Raw genomic sequence first — 19942 nt, 5'->3', positions numbered from 1 at the left:
CAATATTTTAGCCAAAAACCACGAGCTCTTACCATATATAGACGCATGTAAGCGCCGCACCCATGTAAGGGCTGCACTCATGTAAGGGCCGCACACCCAACTTAACAGCCCGAAATATGGAGAAAAATATGTCCAGCGGAGAGGGGGGGGGGAGCAGTCGTGTTCGGTGCTTCGATGCGGCATGCTTGCATCGGTGAAATTTCACACACTGCTTACTTCCGCGTGCCACTACTAGATGGCATTTTCGATCATTTTCATCATGACAGATCATTTTCGCACCCTTAGAAGCAAGCATCTAGATAGATGCTTGCTTTCTAAGGGTGCGAAAATGATCCCAGTCGACCACCTTGAATTTACGGGGTGGGTGACTGGATACGGCTAGGGTGATGCTACAGATGTAATAGCACTACGTAGGTTAACCTGTGTGTTAATCCACGTAGAGTTGCGGATGTTTTGAACTAGTGCTAAGTCTGGGGTAGTATCTCTTGTTACCAAGTTACCCGTGTGTGTAGGGAACACGGGGTCTGTGAGTAGTGTGAGACAGCGGTGTGCTATCTGTGTGGCAAGCGCTTTGCCATTCGAGTGGAGGTATCCGTAACCCCAATCGGGGTGCGCAGCGTTAAAATCGCCTGCAATCAATAGCGCATTGTCACCTGCTATCTTGCATGCTTTCTGAAAGAGGGCTATGAAAGTTTCTCTGCTGTGGGCAGGTGAGCTGTATACGTTAAGAAGAAAGACCGACTGAGGGGTGCGTTCGGAATGAGTTCTATCAAGATTTGTTCGACCTTGAGGTCAGGGCGAACTTCATGCTTGGTGTACGAAAAAGATTTGGCAATACAAGTGTCAATCGCCCATTTACCCTTCCGAAAGACTGACTCTATGCGGTATCCTCGCAATGCGGGGCTATCGGTGAGCGTCTCCTGAAGGAGGACAGAAGGGTTCTCAGCATTTGAGCGCAGTAATTGTTGTAAGGCGTCCTTCCGTTTTGGGAAGCTAAGGCAATTCCATTGCCAAATGGTGAGATTGTTTGAGGTAGCCATGTTTAATGATGAAGTATTGGCCGGCCCTGCATCTGTTGATGTCGGTCGGCTTCGAGGATTTGTACTCGTGCTGTTATTTCAGTCATTTGAAGTTTCAGTGGGTTGATTTCGGACAATATGTCAGCATGGAACTGTTCTAGCAGCGCCGTCAGGTGTGCTATTATGCTCGACATCGTTAGAGGTTCTTCGGCCTCTAGCGCGGGGCCTGCGCGCTTTTTCGCGCCGCATGCTGGGTTTGAGGCAGCGGGAGGTTCACTCGCGTTGCTCTTGCGTTTCTCTAGACATAGTAGCCTTTTAAGGAGCGCTGGGTTTGAGGCAGCGTTCACTTGCGTTGCTCTCATGTTTCTCTAGACGCTGGGGCGTTTTAAGGAGCGCCTTGATCTCGGAAAGCTCTTTGCGAAGGAAAGTATTCTCGCGTTCGAGAGTTTGAATTTTGTCTGCTACGTGCTGTGGCAATGATCCCTAGTGCGCGGGTCTCACCTTTACCGGTGACCTTGTCGACCTAAGTGGGCTTGGAGGTGTTCGGGGCCCGTGAGCTGCCTGGTGTGGCCTGGTCTTGGGGTTGAACGACCCTTGTAGGTCTATACTGGGTGTATGCTGCAGGCAGGAGGCTTGCAGCAGCGGTGACGAACGGCTCTTGTTGCCACGTCGATGACGTTGGCGCCGGCGCCGCACGAGGTACAGTACTTGATAGCGGCTCCGGTAGGTCCGGTCGCCCGTTACATGCGCGCCTCCATACAGCGCACACTTGGGTTCAGAGCATACGTGGTCCAGTCCGGGAGGTCCGTGGCTGCACTGATCACACACCTTGTCGGTGGGGTGCGGGCAGACGTCCTGGCGGTGACCCACTCGGCCGCAGTTGCGGCAAGTGTCTATTTGGCGTTTGTAGAGAGTGCAGCGATACATGATCGGTCTGCAGTAAACATAATTTGGTACCTTGAGTCCATCGAACAGGATGACGACCGTGGTAGTGTTCTTGATTCGGCGTGTGCCGAGCACTGTTGGGTTGCGTGGCGTTCGTAGCATGCGTTGCAAGTCTGCGTCAGTGAAGTCGACGTCGACGCCTCGTATCGCCCCGCGGCAGGAGTGACCCGGCGGGGTAAGATAGGTAGCAAGTGGGTGTCGCTGTTTGGTGAGAATAATTTCTTGAACGGTGCAATAAGCAAGAGCATTCGTTTCTTGCGGTGTGCTCACCACGGAAGATGTTCTGCATCGAGTTCGAGCAGACGATGTCTTCTTCAGTAGCCGACGGCATCAGGCGTGCGGCCATCATGAGTGCATTGAATACCTTGTGTTGACTGCAGAGACGTACGTCGAGACCGCCGCCCAGGCGAACGACGACTCTGAAGTGATCGTTGGGTAGATTTGGCAGCTTGCTGGCAGTAGCGAGCCTTTTAAGTGGACCAGGCGGTTTGGCGCCAACTGCGGCGCCATGTTGCCCTAAATGTTGTGGCACCTTTGCGGTGGCCTGTGCTTTGTTTGCGTGACGACGACGATAGGCAGGGAGCCAGCCACATCCTGCGCCAGCTTCAGGAGAGATTTCTTGGCCTTGGACCATTGCTTCTAGCGGCATGCTTGCAGCTGCGGTGGCGAGTGCCGGGCGGCGCGGCGCCTAGGGAAGGCTTGAGGTGTGAGTTCGGAACTGAGCTTCAAAAAGGGGTAAAGATGGGGCCTACCGGGGTAAATTTGGTATCCAAATACTCCCAGTGACTTGCCGGCGATGATCCGGTAGTGCAGAGAGGACGAAACGGGCATCGACCGCTTAAAATGCATCGATGTCGGGAGCCGTGGGGTACACGTCCGCACTACTCGCCGCCACCTAGCGGTCCCTCCATGCAGAGAAGGATGGAAAACTACGCGCGGCGGCGTGCAACAGCTCGAATTTCTTTTATTGCAATAGCAATTATATGGACACTCCAAAGCAGATTTCTGCCGTCACCGTGAGGTTCCGTATGACGTCAACGGCGTCGTCGCCGCGCTTCGGACGCTGTATGTGCGAGTGAAAGGGCGCGAGGGACGCGCGCTTTCACGGGGAGCGAACGCACGTCGGAGAGCAAACGCGCGTTCCGCGCCGTGCTCCCTGAAGGGCTGCAGAATTAAGCGTCTCTTTCCTCCTTTCCATATATAGAGAGCAAATGCAACTTTTTCCGTCACGCGAAAGGCTGTGGGGGGACGGGGGGGAGGGGGGGGACGGGAGAGAGGGCGGGCGGGCGACATTTAGCTGCGGCACCAAATACGTATTTATATAAAAACGCGCGTGGGCAAAACGCCGACGGAGTCGGCAACAGTTCTGCGCGTTGCTGGTGCTGCTGCATGTCCAAGTTTATACAGCTGATAAAACTACTATCCTTACTCCGTATAGCTCTCTACTAATTTGCTATCGCAATTGGTGCTTCGCCTTTCGGGTGAAACTGCGACAAATTTTTTTTTTTTTTTTTTCATTTCAAGGAGTACGCATTCCATTCCCTTTCTGCATGGACACGCAGTAGCCAGACTTCATCTTTATAACCGATAATGCGGCATGGGGGCATTATAGTAAGCGGGTTATTTCACCATAGAAAACATACAAAAGTTGACGGTGCAGCAGCTTCTCATTGTTATAACCGATATATTGTTAAAACTGGTATCATTATAAGTGGGTTCGACTGTATTCAATCACAAAACGGGAGTGCCTCGCTCTTGTGTGGGCAGTTGGGAAGTTTCGTCCATACTTGTACGGACGCCCATTCTGTATCATCACTGATCACCACGCTCTCTGCTGGCTATCCTCACTCAAGGACCCCACGGGGCGACTCGCTCGCTGGGCTTTACACCTGCAAGAATATACCTTCTCCGGGGTATATAAGACAGGACGCTTGTACCAGGATGCAGATTGTTTGTCCCACTACGCAGTGGAAGAACCGGCAGATGCAGGTACTATCGCTTCTGTTTTCTCTGTGTCCCAGTTGCTTGAAATCGGCAGCGAGCAATACCGCAATCCTTTGTTACGAGCCCTCATCGACCGGTTGGAGTCAGCGCCTGGTGACACCTCTCTCCGGATGTTTCGCCTCAAGGAGGGGACATTATTCCATAATTACTTGATTAGCGCAAAAACAACGGACACGTGAAAGACGACAGGACAAGGCGCTTTCGTCTTTCATGTGTCCGTTGTTTTTGCGCTAATCAAGTAATTATGGAATCGCACCAACTCGCCCGCCAACGCATTGTGCTGAGGGGGACATTATACCACCACAATTTTGATCCCCACGGCCCTGACCTTCTGCTCGTCATTCCATCACACCTGCGTTCGACTGTCCTCTGCCAACTTCACGATGCCAACTTCTCGCTCACATACGACCGTGTACGTCGTCGTTTCTTTTGGCCGGGACTCGCTAGCTCCGTATGGCGTTACGTTGCCACTTGTGGGCCCTGTCAGCGCCAGAAGACACCCTCTGCACTTCCAGCTGGATGTCTCCTGCCAATCGACATCCCGCCCGAACCATTTTTCCGCCTTGGTCTAGAGCTTCTTGGGCCATTTCCTCTCTCGGGCTCTGGAAATAAATGAGTCGCCGTCGCTACTGATTACGCTACGCGGTATGCAATCACAAGAGCCCTCCCGACAAGTTGCGCTACTGACGTCACTTACTTTACTTTACTGTACGACATCATTTTAGCGCACAGTGCTCCGCGCCAATTACTCACTGACCGTGGCTGTAGCTTTCTCTTGGCAGTCGTTGAGAGCATCCTCCGCTCCTGCTCGACAAAGCACAAATTAAGCACGTCCTATCACCCACAGACCAACGGCCTCACGGAGCATCTCAACCGGACCATCACCGACATGCTTTCGAAGTACGTTGCGGCCGACCACCATGACTGGGATAATCATTTGCCATATGTGATGTTCATGTATAATTCATCGCACCACGACACTGCCTGCTATTCACCATTCTATCTTTTATACGGCCGAGAACCCGCGTTGCCATTGGACACCTTGCTGCCCTCTCCCGCAAGTTCAGCCACTGAATACGCCCGCGACGTGATCTCACACGCCGACCACTCGCGGCTGCTCGCCCGGACCAGTCTCGAGGCCTCACAGGAGCACCAGAGACACCTCTATGATTGCCACCATCGCGACGTGCACTTTTCTCCGGGTTCTCTGGTGCTTCTCTGGTCACCCATCTGCTGTAAGGGCCTTTCCGAAAAGCTGCTGTCTCGTTACACTGGTCCATATCGTGTGGTGCGACAAGTGACCGATGTCACATATGAAATCATCCCCACTGACCCCTCAGTGTCGTCTTCATCTGCAAGTGACTTCGTTCACGTAGCAAGTCTTAAGCCATATCACACACCTTTCACTGCAGATGTGTAGCTTCAGCACCGGGACGGGGCTTCTACTGCCGGGGGTGATGATATGGAACAGCCGCCACAGTGTGGCTGCACTGAAGAGCAGGAAGACGACGTGTTCCCGCTTGATATAGCGTCACCATCTTGACCTCCGTTGGCTTATGTGTAAATAAATTGTAAAATAGCCTTGGGCATCAGCTACACGTAACAATATAACAAGGTTCGACTGTATTGATTTTGTAAACACACCTGTCTCTGAACATTTTGATAATTGTTTGCATTTGTGGAGCTGATGCGTGATTCACCAACAATGGCTTACACGAGACATACAACTCTTCTCTAGTTTACACATTATCTTCAATATTGCTGCACATGATAAATTGATATGCTATGTATGTTTATTTTATATTACGTTGAGTATGTCCGAAGTACAGACTGTATTTTTTTTTTCTTGTTAACAAAGAAGTAGTGTTTTATGACAGATTTGTTTGCCCTGTTGTCTTTGTACATGCAGGCGTTAAGGGCCCGTCAAGCTCTTTGTAGCTTTCACCCTCGACCCCCTCATCCCCGCGATGAAAATAAACCTGTTTTGTCTTTGTGTTTGTTGTGGTTGTACTGTAACTGCATGCAATGGTAACGCAAAGCCACTGTAAAAAGCAGCATTATGCTTCGCTGCACCATGCTGCATGCAGTGCCATGCTGTTACCTAGCAAGCAACCTAGCAAACTAAGTTACAGGTGCTGTGGTATCACTTTATGTAAGGAATACACCTAGCTACCATCGATATGTTGTTGTAGACTTGCAATATCAAAAACACAACTCCACTGCCCTTGTTTGATTGACCAATATTTATTTAGCAACAGCTTTCCTAAAATGGTGAGCAAATTGTTCTCAGTTTGCATTTAACCAGCAGTGCGCATTGGTTATTGGCACCTTGTGTCTGAAGAGGCCATTAAATGTCATAACAAGTTTTATTGCTTTTGATGTAAACAAAACCTTCTAATACTACTGTCACTCTGACTTGGCACTATTGACCTTGGTGATGGCTTTGTTCACATTGAGGTTGATGTACATGTGAGAAACCTGTTGGCATTGCTTTTATTTCAGTGGTTCTAACAGTGGCATGTCAAAGGGTTCAGATGTCCCTTTTTCACTTTGCAGTAGCCATCAAATATTGCTTCAAATGTTATAGAAGTGACACTTTCTTTCTATTCTTGCTTCTAGAATCGAGACCCTTTGTGTTTCTACTTTGTACATTTAATGAATGAGAAATAGCCTTAACATTTCCTAATCTTGCTTATAATGTCTGGTGACCTAAAGGCTAATGCAGGTTGCAACAAATTGAAGGAAGTGTTACTAGAATCACTTTCTGGCCAAGCACAAAATATTACGTAAAGAGCTGCTGCCCTCACATTCAAGGTGGGCTCTTTTGAGCACATCCTAGCTAAGCTTGAATGCCTTGCTGCTGCTTCCATTTATGTATCTGATCATGTACATAAACTAGAGTAGACAGTCGATTCACTTCAGAATGGCTGTTTGCAACATTGTCTACAAAAATGTATATTTAGAAAATCGTTCTTGACACTGCTGTCCAATAATACTGCATTTTTGCGCATATGACCCGCACCAAGAATTTAAAATATTTAGCAGTAAAGTCTGGGTTTAGGTGATACGCGAATTTTGCCTTAACGAGTGGCTTCACGGCGGCGTGGCATGCGCTTCCATGAAGCTACACTTCAAGGCAATGTTCTTCACCATTCAAAGTTTTGGTATCTCCTAGGGAACCCCGCCTTTTCCCTACCCCTGCGTGTTGAAACTCCCTTCTGCCCTGGTGCTGCGCTGCCGCGTGACGACGGCTGGCATGCAAGATGGCGGACATATTGGACGGGAGGGGGAGGAGTCGAAGGTTGGGAGCCGGCGTGGATATAGGAGAGGCCACAGGTGGACGTGGTGGAGGTGGAGGAGCGAGGTGGGAGGGATCGGGAGGGATAGCGGGCAGCGTTGTGCTCTGTGCTCTAAACATAGCGGAGTGAGACTTCTATGACTGCACTAATTATGTATCTTCTGCAACATTGCCTACTATGTATGAAATGGAGTATATAGGCTCAGCAAGCACAAAGTTAAGATAGTGTTTTCCATGAGTTTGTATTGGCATATATGGGCCAATCTTGAAGGTAGTGCAAAAGTACAAGTTTTTAATGGGAATAGCATTCTTGGTTTTAACAAGCCAGTTTTCTTCTGGCTATCTAACCAAAAATATAGGCTAATCCCAAAGATAGTGCAGTATAAAAATGTGGGCCGATCCTGAACGCAGTACAGTTACAAAACTGATGGGACCTAATCTCTCACACAGCGCCCATCAGTAAAAAAAATGCTTTAAATTTCCTTCGGTGATGGGTGGAATCGAACCCACATTACTGTCTTGGTTCTGCGCTGTGGCCATGTTGCTCTGCCATGCAAAGTGCCTTGCTCGAAGAATGTGCGCACCACCGAAGAGGAGCAGGAACATAAGCGTCAACTGAGGCCCGCTCTGCCCACCTACAGCAAATGCAGAATACTCAGCGGGAACGTCAAGCAACCAACACAGACGCCGAAAGGGCTGCCCATTTGGAGAAATCTAAAGATGTCACCATCAACACTACACTGCCAAAACGGTTGAGCGCCGGCCAGGCCGTTCAAGCTGCTATTCGCATAATTGGTAGTCCTCGTGGATGAGTTCTGCCCTAATTGTTTTCATTGTGTTTTTGGGTCATCGGTAAGACTCATATACCAAAGGAAATCCTCTGTGTAATTTTGTGCGAAATGAATTCTAGCGTTGTTTATAAAAGATGGCGCTCAAGGCTATTTGCTGTTTTTGAGAGCTGACAGTTAAAACTTCATGTTCTTATGCTTTAATTTCCAGATACTGCAAAATACATTGTAACTGGAGGAAGATGACGGGGCTTACACTCTGAAAAAGAACGAGAGGTTTGGAGCTAGAGCAATACCTGCTGTACCTGCGAGGCAATGCTCTGCAAGACAAGGCTCTGCAAGACAAGGCTCTGCAATGACCGTAACACATGGACCTGCAACATTATGGTAGTTATGCCCTAATGGCATGTTATGGTGTGTGTTATGGTGTGCTTCGCACATGCTATATGTATAGCATACAAATTTGTGTGCAAGGGGATCAGTAATGTGATTTTTGTTTGTTTTTTATCTGCTGCCATCTGTAGTCTCGTGAAATATTACAGCTCCCAAGCCATACGATGAGGCATCTGTAGTGGTGGAGTGACGTGACCAGCACACCGGCTGCATGTTGCATACTGACATTTTTAATAGAGATTCCACCAATATATATCTCCACATTCGCTTAAGAGGGGACGTGGCTTTCGAAATCAGCTTCCTTATTTCTTCATGGATTTTGATGAAAACTTCAAAGTTATATCTCAACAACTATTTTATACAAATATTTTATCCTTTGTGCTTGTCCCAAGCTTGAATGACTTACAAAATATGGTGAAGACTAGTTCAAAGCACTGTGCGTTCCAAAATGAATACCTAGTTGAAAGCATGACATCCTTAGATTTTTTTATTTACAACATAACTTGTTTTATTTTTTGTTTTGTATGAGGCGACTACAACAGGCATCTAGACTGAACATCTAGTTGAATCATTAATCAATAAAAAGTCACTCTGAAAAAGCAAGAATGTCATGCCTTGAACTGCACTTCAAGGAACATTGTAAAAAAAAAACTGAATTGAAATAGACATAGCAGTCGCAAAGAAATCAACGGGACTGATATGACTGACACCTTACGCGTGCATGACGAGCAAATGCCGGTTTATTCAGTGCATCCATAAAGATATATACAGTAGAACCCCGCTCTTACGTTCCTGGGTGCTGCGTTTTCCCGGCTGTTACGTCGTTTTCGGCCTGTCCCAGCACAGCCCCCTTAGAACCCAATGCATTGGTAACCTCGCTGTTACATCGCAACTCTGGGACCGTTCCCGCATCATACGTCGCGAACTGCCACACCACGCCGGCCCAAGCGGCCATTTTGACTTTTCATGTCGCTTGGCTTGGTTGCTTGACGATGGCATTGGCCGCTCAAAGTGCCGGGGGCGACACTTATTACGTATTTTCGGTTTCCGCCAGCAAAAGTATGGCCCTTGAGATCCGCATTTGCTATCTAAAGGTGGTGTCTATGACGCAATTGCGGCCCTAAAATTGGTTTTGGCTTATCGATGTTCCATATAAAGTCCCAGGGTGATAATGCCGTCGCCGTGCGCCGTATGCTGTATGTGCGAGTGGAGCCGACGACTGTGTCTCGCGCGTGAAAGAAAGAAAAGCAGGGAGGAAGCGCGCTTTTTTCTGTTGCGCTCGAGGCACCAGCGAGGTGGGAGGGATCGGGAGGGATAGCGGGCAGCGTTGTGCTTTGGCATCATACTGCGCGGCGATGCGCGGTCGCGCAGGCGGTATCTTGAAAGCGATCTGCGTGGGGGCAGAGTCTACGCAGTGTAGGTGCGTCGGCGGCTCGTAGCTTTGTGCGTGCTCTGTTTTCTCGGCGCTTAGTTTGCGTTGAAGCGATAGACAACAGCACGAAGGTCACTTCGCTCGCTTCTGCAGCGGCGCTTAAGTTCCTCACGCCAGCGTTCGACAGCGCGTGTCCGCGCTCATCGAGTGTGATGTGTTCATGTTTGACTGTGGGGGCTGACACCATGCTTGTTAATTGGTTAATAAGCAAATGTTTACAAGTTTATACGGACGATAAAACTACTATTCTTACTTTGTATAGCTTATCGCAATCGATACTTCGGCTGTCGGGCGAAACTACTTTTTTTCACACGTAAGAATTAAATAATATTCTGTGCAGTTAACACTACTCCCATTTCTCAATTTTTCCTGTTTCCCGGCTCTTGCATTTCCCGGCTCTTAAGTTTTTTTTTTTTACGGTCCCATGAAAAACGTAACAGCGGGGTTCTACTGTATAAGGTCGAGGAGTGATGTCTTATAACAGCACATGATCAGGATTCTTTTCAGACTGAAGTAACGTCACAGTACAGCGATGCGCTATCACATTTCTTCTCCCTTACTTTAAGACAGTGTTCACTTAATTTTGTGCTTGAATCAGTTTGGTTGCTTGCGCAGATGAGTGCTTCTGCGAAGTAGGGCTTTTTCCGCTTTACTAGTAGAAGAGGTCATCAACGATGCTGGTAGCGGCACTGGGTTAGGTTGCAGTACTGTGTCTGCAGTGCCAGATGTAGCGCTTACACTGTCCACCAGGGGTGGTTGAGGAGTGGCCAGGTTTGGGTTTTCCGTTGATGAAGGCACGTTCGCTGTGTGCACCTCTTCACTTGGAGGCAGTTCACTCAATGGTGACCCATCATGCAGTACGCTCGTTGCGACTGGTCGCTCTAACTCTGTGGTGGAGCCAGCATGGTGTGGCTGGAGGTGGTCAACAGAAAACACACGCTCAGTACCACACATCACATCACGCTTTTTTTTTATGTCAGCTTGCTTTTGCTGCTTGACGCCACCAAAGCTGGGTTTGGGCAAAGAAAGCTTTGTGCAAAGAAAGCTTCGTGCATGGTTGGCACTTTAAAAACAACTGCGCTGGGGATTGGCCCGTTACGCTGCTAGGTGTATTTCTGTACGCAAGGATATCAATACACTCTTGCAACAAACACTGCAGTGTGTGACATCCGGTTCAAGTACCTGCTTTATCAACGCTCTTTTGACAGTCTGAACAGTACGCTCAGCGGCGCCGTTAAATGCGGCATGGTACGGTGGTGTGCGAATATGCTTCACACCATTGTTCGCCAAGAAGTTAGAGAACTTCTTGGCGAACAAGTAAAAAAGTTAGAGAGGGGACGTGAACTGTGGGCCATTATCGCTTACTAATGTTTCAGGCAGTCCACAAGCCACAGTGGCACTCCATAGTTTGTTGATCGTTCATGTTGATGACATTGGCCAGACTTCTATCTATTTAGAAAATGAATCAGCCAAAGCAAGGAACACATTAGAATCTTTGAACGCAAAATAAACAAGCATCTCGAAGGGTAGCTCCACGGCTGGAGTGATACAAGTTGCACTGCTGGCTGCACATGGCACATGGCCCAACGCTGCATTCGTGCTATGGCTAGAGTAGCTGTTGGTTTATCCTAGACAAGGATTCCGAGCAGTGGCTGGTGGACAGTGTGTGTGAATTCCCTGTCATTCAAGTAATGATGAAATTTCTCAAGCCCGAAAACCAAAGTTAAAGCTTCGCGCTTACTTTGCGGATACTTCTTTTCTGCTGCTGTTAGTGTGCGGGAGGCAAATGCTATGGGGCATCTGCTGCCATCTGTAGTCTCGTGAAATATTACAACTCCCAAGCCATACGATGAGGCATCTGTAGTGGTGGAGTGACGTGACCAGCACACCGGCTGCTTGTTGCATACTGAGATTTTTAATAGATTCCACCAATATATATCAGCACAGGGACACAGTGTTGCCCACCTAGTAAACACTGAAACCGAAACCAGGTAAAATATATGTACAGGATACAACATATTTCCCTCCTTGTTTTTTTTTTTCTTTTAGTAAATGTGTTAGTATGTTAGTAGGCTAATCGCACTTCGTTTATACATGACAACAACAAAAAAGAGCATCAAGAAGTGCACACCGAAATATATTTACACATCAAGGAACACAACATCAGAGAATGCAAAAAGTATACAGAATCAGTATACATCAGTATATGCATCATTATACTACATCAAAACAACAACATCAAATAACAACAGATCTGTACACATTCACAGCTCGTCTCTATATCTGGTCGGTGGCCGTCTGTTCGGTGTGGCTGAATACGACGGCCGGGGGGGCACGACACAAGTGGTTCCCATTCTGTAGTGTTCACGGGAGGGCGTGGTACAGTTTCTGATGCAGGAAACCGTTCTGCGGCTGACCTCATTGGCGAAGCGGGGTCGGGTCGCATCCTGCCCTTCGCACAGGTTGTGCTGCGGGAATACTTGCCTTGGCAGGCACTGGCTGCCAGGTTGCAGGCTTTCTTCCATTTTTTTCTGCGTCGACAGCTGCCAGCTCTACTAGCACTTTCAGCTCGCTTTGTTGTTTCGTTACAGTCTCGGTAATCCTAGCCCTGGTGACTGCTGTTGCCAAAGTAAGCTTCGGGTCTATTTGAAGAGCCTCTGAAAAACCTTATCTCGGAAGCCAACTACAAACCTGTCACGAACAATGCGCTCTTTCATGTCGTTGAATTTGCAACTGCTTACAAGCTTGTGAAGAGTGGTGACAAGCTCAACTGTTTTGCCTGTCTCGTGTTTGCGCCAGTTGAAGCGTGCACTCTAATAAACCACGTTCTTTGTATGACCAAAGTACACTTGAAACTTCTGTTTTAAAGCATCAAAACTTTCAACCTCTTGTTGCGTAATGTTTAGGGACTGTAGAGGGGTGTGGGGAGTGTAGTAGTCGGTACGTGTTAAGGATGTTCAAGTCATAGGTTTGGTGAAATTGGCATTTGAGTAGGGCACTTTCTCCCCGCGTGGGAGTTGAGGTGATTGAGTGATTCTTGAATTGCCGGGTGTTGGTCTGCTACTAGGGTAGTGGTGAGGGTGGGGTAGGTTATTTGGTTGGAGCCAGGTCTTCATTTTTGTGATATGCTGACAGACGGGAAGGAAGTGTAATTACATAGGGGAAAGGACGCAAGGGGTTCCTTTACCACAATTACATCGGGTTTACAGTGTGTGTGTTGTAGGTGAAGTTATACTTGGATATAACAAAGTTGGTAAAATTGGCACTTTGCTTCGTTATACATATCAAAATTTTGTTCTTGCTTTCATCAAAGTTAGGCAAGTGGTGCCACACGCCACTGCAGTCTGGTTGTCCCAGGGCACAGCACGTGGAGCCATGTGTCCCTAAATACCTGAATGACAAATAATGGGAGATTCCAAATATAAGAAATTTAAGAAGATCCAAGACGTCATTGAGTATCATGCACTATTCCATTAAGAAGTTTGTGTGCTTTAGAGATACTTAGGAGCCAACATTAGATGTGCAGGTTTAATGCTGTAATTTATTGTTTGGTTACACAGAAAAAGGTGCACTCACTGGCGCTATTTCTTCTGTGGTATATGAGCCGGAGCATGAGGCGAGATACTGACCGACGTAGCAGCAGCCGTCACTCCATACACCAGGGCTTAGGCAAAGAGAACTTCACAAAAAAAATTTCCACACATACGTAGAGTGCATCACATGACTCAAGCACTGCTGAAGCTAGTTATTTTATTTGTTTCACCATTATTTTTCATTTACACCTGTCCTTTAGTTGCATTACTGTTAAACAGAAATCACAACAGATTAACGTGGGGGACATGAAGCAGTCTCATGATCAATCTGTTGCAAACTAGAAGCTGCAAAGACCTAATGGCCAGTTCTAACTCTTTGAGGGTCAATTTTTTTCGTTGCAGATTTAAAATCTTCAGAATGACCTATATTTAAAAAAAATTTACCTGCAATTTTTTAGAGTGACTATAAAGTAACAAAAAAAATCTTTTGCGTAGGTAAACACGAGTCCCAGTCAAAAAAAGTCAATGGGGCCAACTGGTCATACCAATTGTTAACAATGGTATCCAACTGCAATGAACTGGAAGCCAGTTGGAATGTTACACTTCAATGGGAGAGTCCATTTGGACTTGACAGTTCCAAGTGGTCATGCCAGTTTGTGCACAATTTTCCATGTGGTCTACCAATTGGAATGCTTGTTATTCCAATTGTTTGTACACATTCCAATTGGGGACCAATTAGAACAGGGCCTTTACGATTTGAATGCTTGGTAGTTCCATCGGTTGCACAATTCCAATTTGGGTAATTCCTTTAGAACATTGCTCTTCCAATTTGAATGTTTTGACATCGTTATGGGTCCAGTTTATATGAAGCGTCCCCAATTGAACATTATGATGTGACTGGTTAGTTGGTATTAAGACAGTTCCATTTGGTCCTCTTATGTCCCTTTGGCCGATATATCTGTGGCGTCATGTTGATCAAACGATTTTCAAGGGTTTCCTGTTGGAATCTAGAATTCAAGGGTTTCCTGTTGGAATCTAGAATTAGGAACTGGAAGGATCCTAAATGCCATCTGGTCTTAATGGGACTATCCAGTTGGTTTCATAGGGACTTCATTCACATGCCAATCGGTTACACTTGGAAGCCAGACAAATAATCAATGCTGTGAAACAATAAAATAATTAACAAAAATAATTCCACAGTTAAACCACCAATCTTGAAATTAGTGATTTTGTACTTTGATAAATGGGGAGCAGCATTTATTTCTTTTTTGAGCTTTAGAATCTGCCATAAAAATTTACCTAATAGTTTTTTGAAAACTCTCACTGCCTGCTGGGCCAGAATTTACTGGCATATCTTGGGTGTGAAGTTGAATTTAGCGAAATGTATGGGGGCACATGCCTCTGTGAAACAATTTTCTGTAGTGCAGTTGCCACACAATCAAACCTGGTTTCTTTGGCTTTACAGAGGTCACCTAATTATAACAGTAATAATGTTCAATAGAATAAAACGAAGAAGAAAGCGACAAGTAAAAAATGTCAAGTCGGAACTGAAGCGTTCTTGCATGCATGCTCTTTGTGTACTGCATTCATGATGGCAGTGTTGGGCACTAGCAGCAGACAGCTGGTTCCACGTGGTCAATGCTAGGCAAAGTGTTCCTCAGTGTACTACAGCAGGTACTAGCTTGATGGTGGCTCGCTGTCCTCTGGTATGGTTTTTGTTTCTAAGTCTCGCCTCTTCAGCATTGGGTGGACGATTATGCAAAGTGTTCCTCAGTGTACCACAGCAGGTGCTAGCTTGATGGTTGCTCGCTGTCCTATGGTGTGGTTTTCGTTTCTAAGTCTCGCCTCTTGAGCATTGGGTGGACGATTATGCAAAGTGTTCCTCAGTGTACCACAGCAGGTGCTTAGTGGCTCGCTGTCCCCTGGTCTGGTTTTTGTTTCTAAGTCTTGCCTCTTCAGCATTGGGTGGACGATTATGCAAAGTGTTCCTGAAGTGTACCACAGCAGGTGCTAGCTTGATGGTTGCTCGCTGTCCTCTGGTGTGGTTTTCATTTCTAAGTCTCGCCTCTACAGCATTGGGTGGACGATTATGCAAAGTGTTCCTCAGTGTACCACAGCAGGTGCTAGCTTGATGTTTGCTCGCTGTCCTCTGGTGTGGTTTTCGTTTCCAAGTCTTGCCTCTTCAGCATTGGGTGGACGATTGTGCAAAGTGTTCCTCAATGTACCACAGCAGGTGCTAGATTGATGGTGGCTCGCTGTCCTTTGGTGTGGTTTTCGTCTCTAAGTCTCGCCTCTTCAGCATTGGGTGGACGATTATTTTCCCTTCCAGCTCGTCTCTTTGGAATCACCATTCAACGCTTGTATTCGTACCTTGGCTCCTTAATGTCTTTGGACTTGCCTGTATACTCGTGGTAGTACAGACGACCATGCGAGTTTGGGTGCTCACTTTCACATTGACGGCATGACGGGGTCTAGGCTTTGCCAGAGTGCCCACTGTACGCACTCCGTACACTCTGTTGGACTTGCAGTGCCTTTCCTTATAATCTTCTGAAGTTGAGCTGCTTGCTGGCGTGCGGTCGTCAAATGAATGTTTGAACCGCAGTTTCCTGGTACGGACAGGAGGTTGGGGCCTCCGCTTTCCGGGAAGCCGATACGTTCAAGCCAGACGCGGCGAAGGGAACTGTCAAGTGGAGCTCGGTGCAGAAGCCTCGCGTTTCCGCTGCAACCGAGTACGGAAAAGGACGCTAACGGTTCATTCATTGCTCGTCGGGTCACAAGCGAAATCTGTCACTAACGTGCGAGGTAGACACCAGAAATGCAAATTACAGAAATTAATGTTAGTCTTGAAAATCCCCTCACAGAATACCTGCGCTCGTGTGTTTGAGCTGCCCGCATTTTTTGCTCCGATTTTCTGTTCTGCGTCGTTTCGAGTGATCGCCGCAACACATGCAACCTGTAACAGTTGTACTCGTTGCTGGTGCTGCTACAGGTTGCTGCTGCCAGCAGTGTGCTGTACGTCATATGCATACTGCTGTATGTGGAGAGCAAGACGTATACAAGCAGATGGCACTGATCTGGGGTTTCCCAGAATGCTAACTAGAGGCTTCTGATCTGAGTAGAAGCTGGCTTCACACAAGTAAGGCCGAAAGTGCTCCATGCCTCACACTGCTGCTAGCATCTCCCGTTCGATTGAGAGTAGTGGCTTTCAACTGGTGTCAGCGCTCTGCTTGCATATGCTATCACCACAATGATTGTGTCTTCTCTTTGGGTCATAATTGCACCAAGGCCATGTGGGCTTGCATTGACAACAAGTTTTATGGGTTTGGACAGGTCGAAGTAGGTCAGTGTAGAAGCATCAGACATGGCCAGTTTCAAACTGTCAAAGGTCTCTGGTGGCGGGCGTTCCATTCCCAAGTTGCATTCTTTAGTGTCAATTCGTGTAGAGGTTGCGTGATATGAGTGAAGTTTCGCAGGAAACGACTTGAGTAATTCACCATGCCGAGGAGAGATTTAACTTCTTGTGGCGACTCTCTTGTGTTGACTTGCAAGAAGGCTTCAATTTGCTGCAGGTCTGGGCATACACCTTCTTTTGAAAACACAAGTCCAAAAAACGTTATCTCTTTCTGGTGGAAGTGGCACTTTTCATTTAGCCTTAGACCTGCATCTCAGGTCTGTGAACAACAGCGTCCAATGCAGTGTTGTGCTCTTCTTCAGTTGCACCAAAGACCAAAATATTGTCACTGACGTTAAACACATTTGGGGTATTATTCAGCACTTGGCGGATGGTGTCCTGAAGGATTTCTGCTGCACTGCAAGTGTCGAAGTTGAGACTCTTCTAGTGGAACAGGACAGTATGCGTGGAAAATGTGGTCAGCTGTCTGGAGGCCTCATCAAACTCCTGTTGATGGTAGCCATTTTTCAGACCGAGGCTGGAGAAAACTGTTGCTCCATTCAAAACCTCAATGATTTCGTCTACAGTTGGGCAAAGGTGCCTTTCTCATTGAATGGCTGTGTTGACAATGCGCATGTTGATGCATATTATAATCTCATCAGGACAATGAGGCTTGGGGACAATAACTATATGGACACCCATGGTGTGGGAACAAATGCTGGCTCAATGATGTCATTGGAGCGAAGGCGCGCGAGTTCTGCCTCAACAAATGCACGCAATGCGAAGGGTATGTGCCTTCGAGGTTGGGTAACTGGAGGGACTGTGTTGTCTACAAAGAGATATATTTGACGATCCTTAAGCTTGCCGATTGGGAACATTTGGATGATTGAGAGTTCCTCTGGAAGCTCTGCAACTTGATATGACCTAGAAGTTCAAGGGCAGTTGCTGCAGCAAAACTTAGGAGTGGTGCACACTCTCTTGGGGCAACAAAGACATCTTCTTGGGGGTACTTGTCTTTGTATGTGAAGCTAAGATTTTTCTGAGCAGCTGCAGGAGAGATGTTGCTTTGTATGAAAAACTTTCACTGAAGTTTCTTCAAGGTGCTTGTTCAGGTTGTGTTTTTGGAGGTTCTTTTCACTGATGACTGACACCAGTGTGCCTGTGTCAATTAGAAATATGATGGAGTTGTTGTCAACTTTTACAGTTGCTTTGGGAGATGAGTCTGTTTGAGATGCCGAAGCTATAAAAGCATACTCATCTCTGCTTGAACTGGTGTCATGACCCACTGCTTGAAAACTGTCTTTCGTATCGAACGGCATAGCTTCGCAAAATGACCGATTTTGTTGCAAGTTTTACAAGCTTTGTCCCATGCTGGACAGTAGGACTTACCACCTGTATGTAGCCACTGACCTCCACAGTTGCGACAAAGGTTTGGCGTGTCACATTGTTCTGTGTCGTAAGTTTGCCGAAAAGGTGGCTTCACGTTTTGATGCCCCTTGTAGCTGCGATGTTGCCCCAATGTTTTGAGACGATTTGCCGCACCGTGCTGTTGCAGCAAAAATGTGGGCTGACTGCTGTGGGCGCTTTTTTTAATCTCGCAGACGTCCCGTTCCTCGTCTTCGAACAGCCGTCCTGGCTTGAGAATTTTGGGCAGCTCCAGGGAATGCAGCATGGCATATTTTCGCAGACGGGTTGACATTGTAATGAAAATGATCTGGCTCTTGATTTCAAGATCAGAGTTCGCGAAGCTGCGGTGTTAGGACAGCTGTTGGAGTCGGGCGTAAAATGCATACAAACTTTAATCGGCATTTTGCTTCGCTTATCCAAGACGATAGACAGCAAAAGTTGGGTTGACTTTTGGAGTGAAGTGAGCATCGAGGTTCGCTTTTGCCGCTTCGTACTCGGACAGTGTTTCTGATGTGCTGGTGGGCAGAGATTGGAAATGTCGTGCACCTCTTCACCGACGTAGTGAAGCAAAAGAGCTTTCTTGCAAGTGTCCGATCTCATGTTGCACGCGATGAGGAAGATATGGAACCGTTCTACCATATTGTCCATTCGAGTCTGATGTTGTTGGCGTTGGTGGCTCGAAGGTGAAAATTAGGAAATAGCGGGAGTGCATGGGCCATGTTGCGCTTGCCTGCGAGTTTCCTGCTGGCTCTGCTTATGATGCTGTAGATTCCTGTTGCTAGTTGTCTTCAGTCTTCTCGTTCGTACGAATAATCACTTCTGACACCAATGTAATGTTGGAATTAGCACCAATAGCCAATGCTCGGGTTTTGATAGAGGCAGACGGAATGTGGCTTGCTCATTAGGAATCCATGTTTTATTGGCTGTCGTAGTTTCCAAATGAGCATAAGCCTGGATATGTTTGGATACACCGAGAAAGTCTGCCAGCAGCTGCACAACAACAGAGCCTGTGCACACCAACTCTTTCAGGATGGTCACACCTGAAGTGGCTCTGGTATACACATTGAACTGAAAGATGTAGCCGGTGTTGACGTCACACGGGCACAAACATCTTGACAACAAACCGATGCCTCGTAGAAGGTAAATGCTGTCAGAAAGAAAGCTGTCCACTCCTAGACATCAGTAACTCATCTATGCAGATGTCTTGAAACGGCAAAAAGGGCAGCAAATCTTTCCTGAATCACTTCCATTATCGGTCTGATTGCCATTAGGTGTTCCCTTGCATCTGTGATTGAGATGAAATGCAGCACATGCATCAAAAGGCAAAAGCAGCTGGCAGAAAATACTGACAGGAAAAAAGAGTTTCCAGCATGCTATCCTTGGACCACTAGTCTCAGAATATTTTCCTCGATCAGACCCATCAAAAGCACCGTTACAACCCACGAAACACAGAAGCAGCTATTTCATGTCTAAAAGATGTCTTGAACGGCTAATTCAAAAGTCCAGTAGCGGTCTTGATCAAGACATTTTGTAGCCGTGGACGTCTAAAAGTACTTCAGTAAGCCCTGCTAACGTTACGCTTAAAGTTGGCTAACGGACATCTTGACTAGAACAACCGAGGACTTTTATTAGACATTCCCTCAAATTTTTGTGGCAGCGGCTACAGTAATACGAGGTTTGTCTGCAGTTACAATTTATTTTAAATGAGGCATGGACATCAGAAAAAAACAAC

General features: G+C 47.1%; 1 protein-coding gene across 1 annotated transcript in view; it reads left to right on the top strand.

The window, feature by feature from the left end:
- The window catches only part of LOC119464194 (kinesin-like protein KIF11), a 57128-nt gene extending 44207 nt beyond the window's left edge, over window positions 1–12921 (top strand). The window contains exon 8 of the mRNA XM_037725062.2: window positions 8266–12921. The gene's annotated coding sequence lies outside the window, so the exon portion shown is untranslated. The remainder of the gene's footprint in view (window positions 1–8265) is intronic.
- The last annotated feature ends 7021 nt before the right edge of the window (window positions 12922–19942 follow it).

This window comes from Dermacentor silvarum, chromosome 1 (genome assembly GCF_013339745.2).
Source record: "Dermacentor silvarum isolate Dsil-2018 chromosome 1, BIME_Dsil_1.4, whole genome shotgun sequence".
Classification (NCBI taxonomy): domain Eukaryota; kingdom Metazoa; phylum Arthropoda; class Arachnida; order Ixodida; family Ixodidae; genus Dermacentor; species Dermacentor silvarum.
Note: the sequence above shows the minus strand (reverse complement) of the source record. Positions and strands in the feature narration are given on the sequence as shown.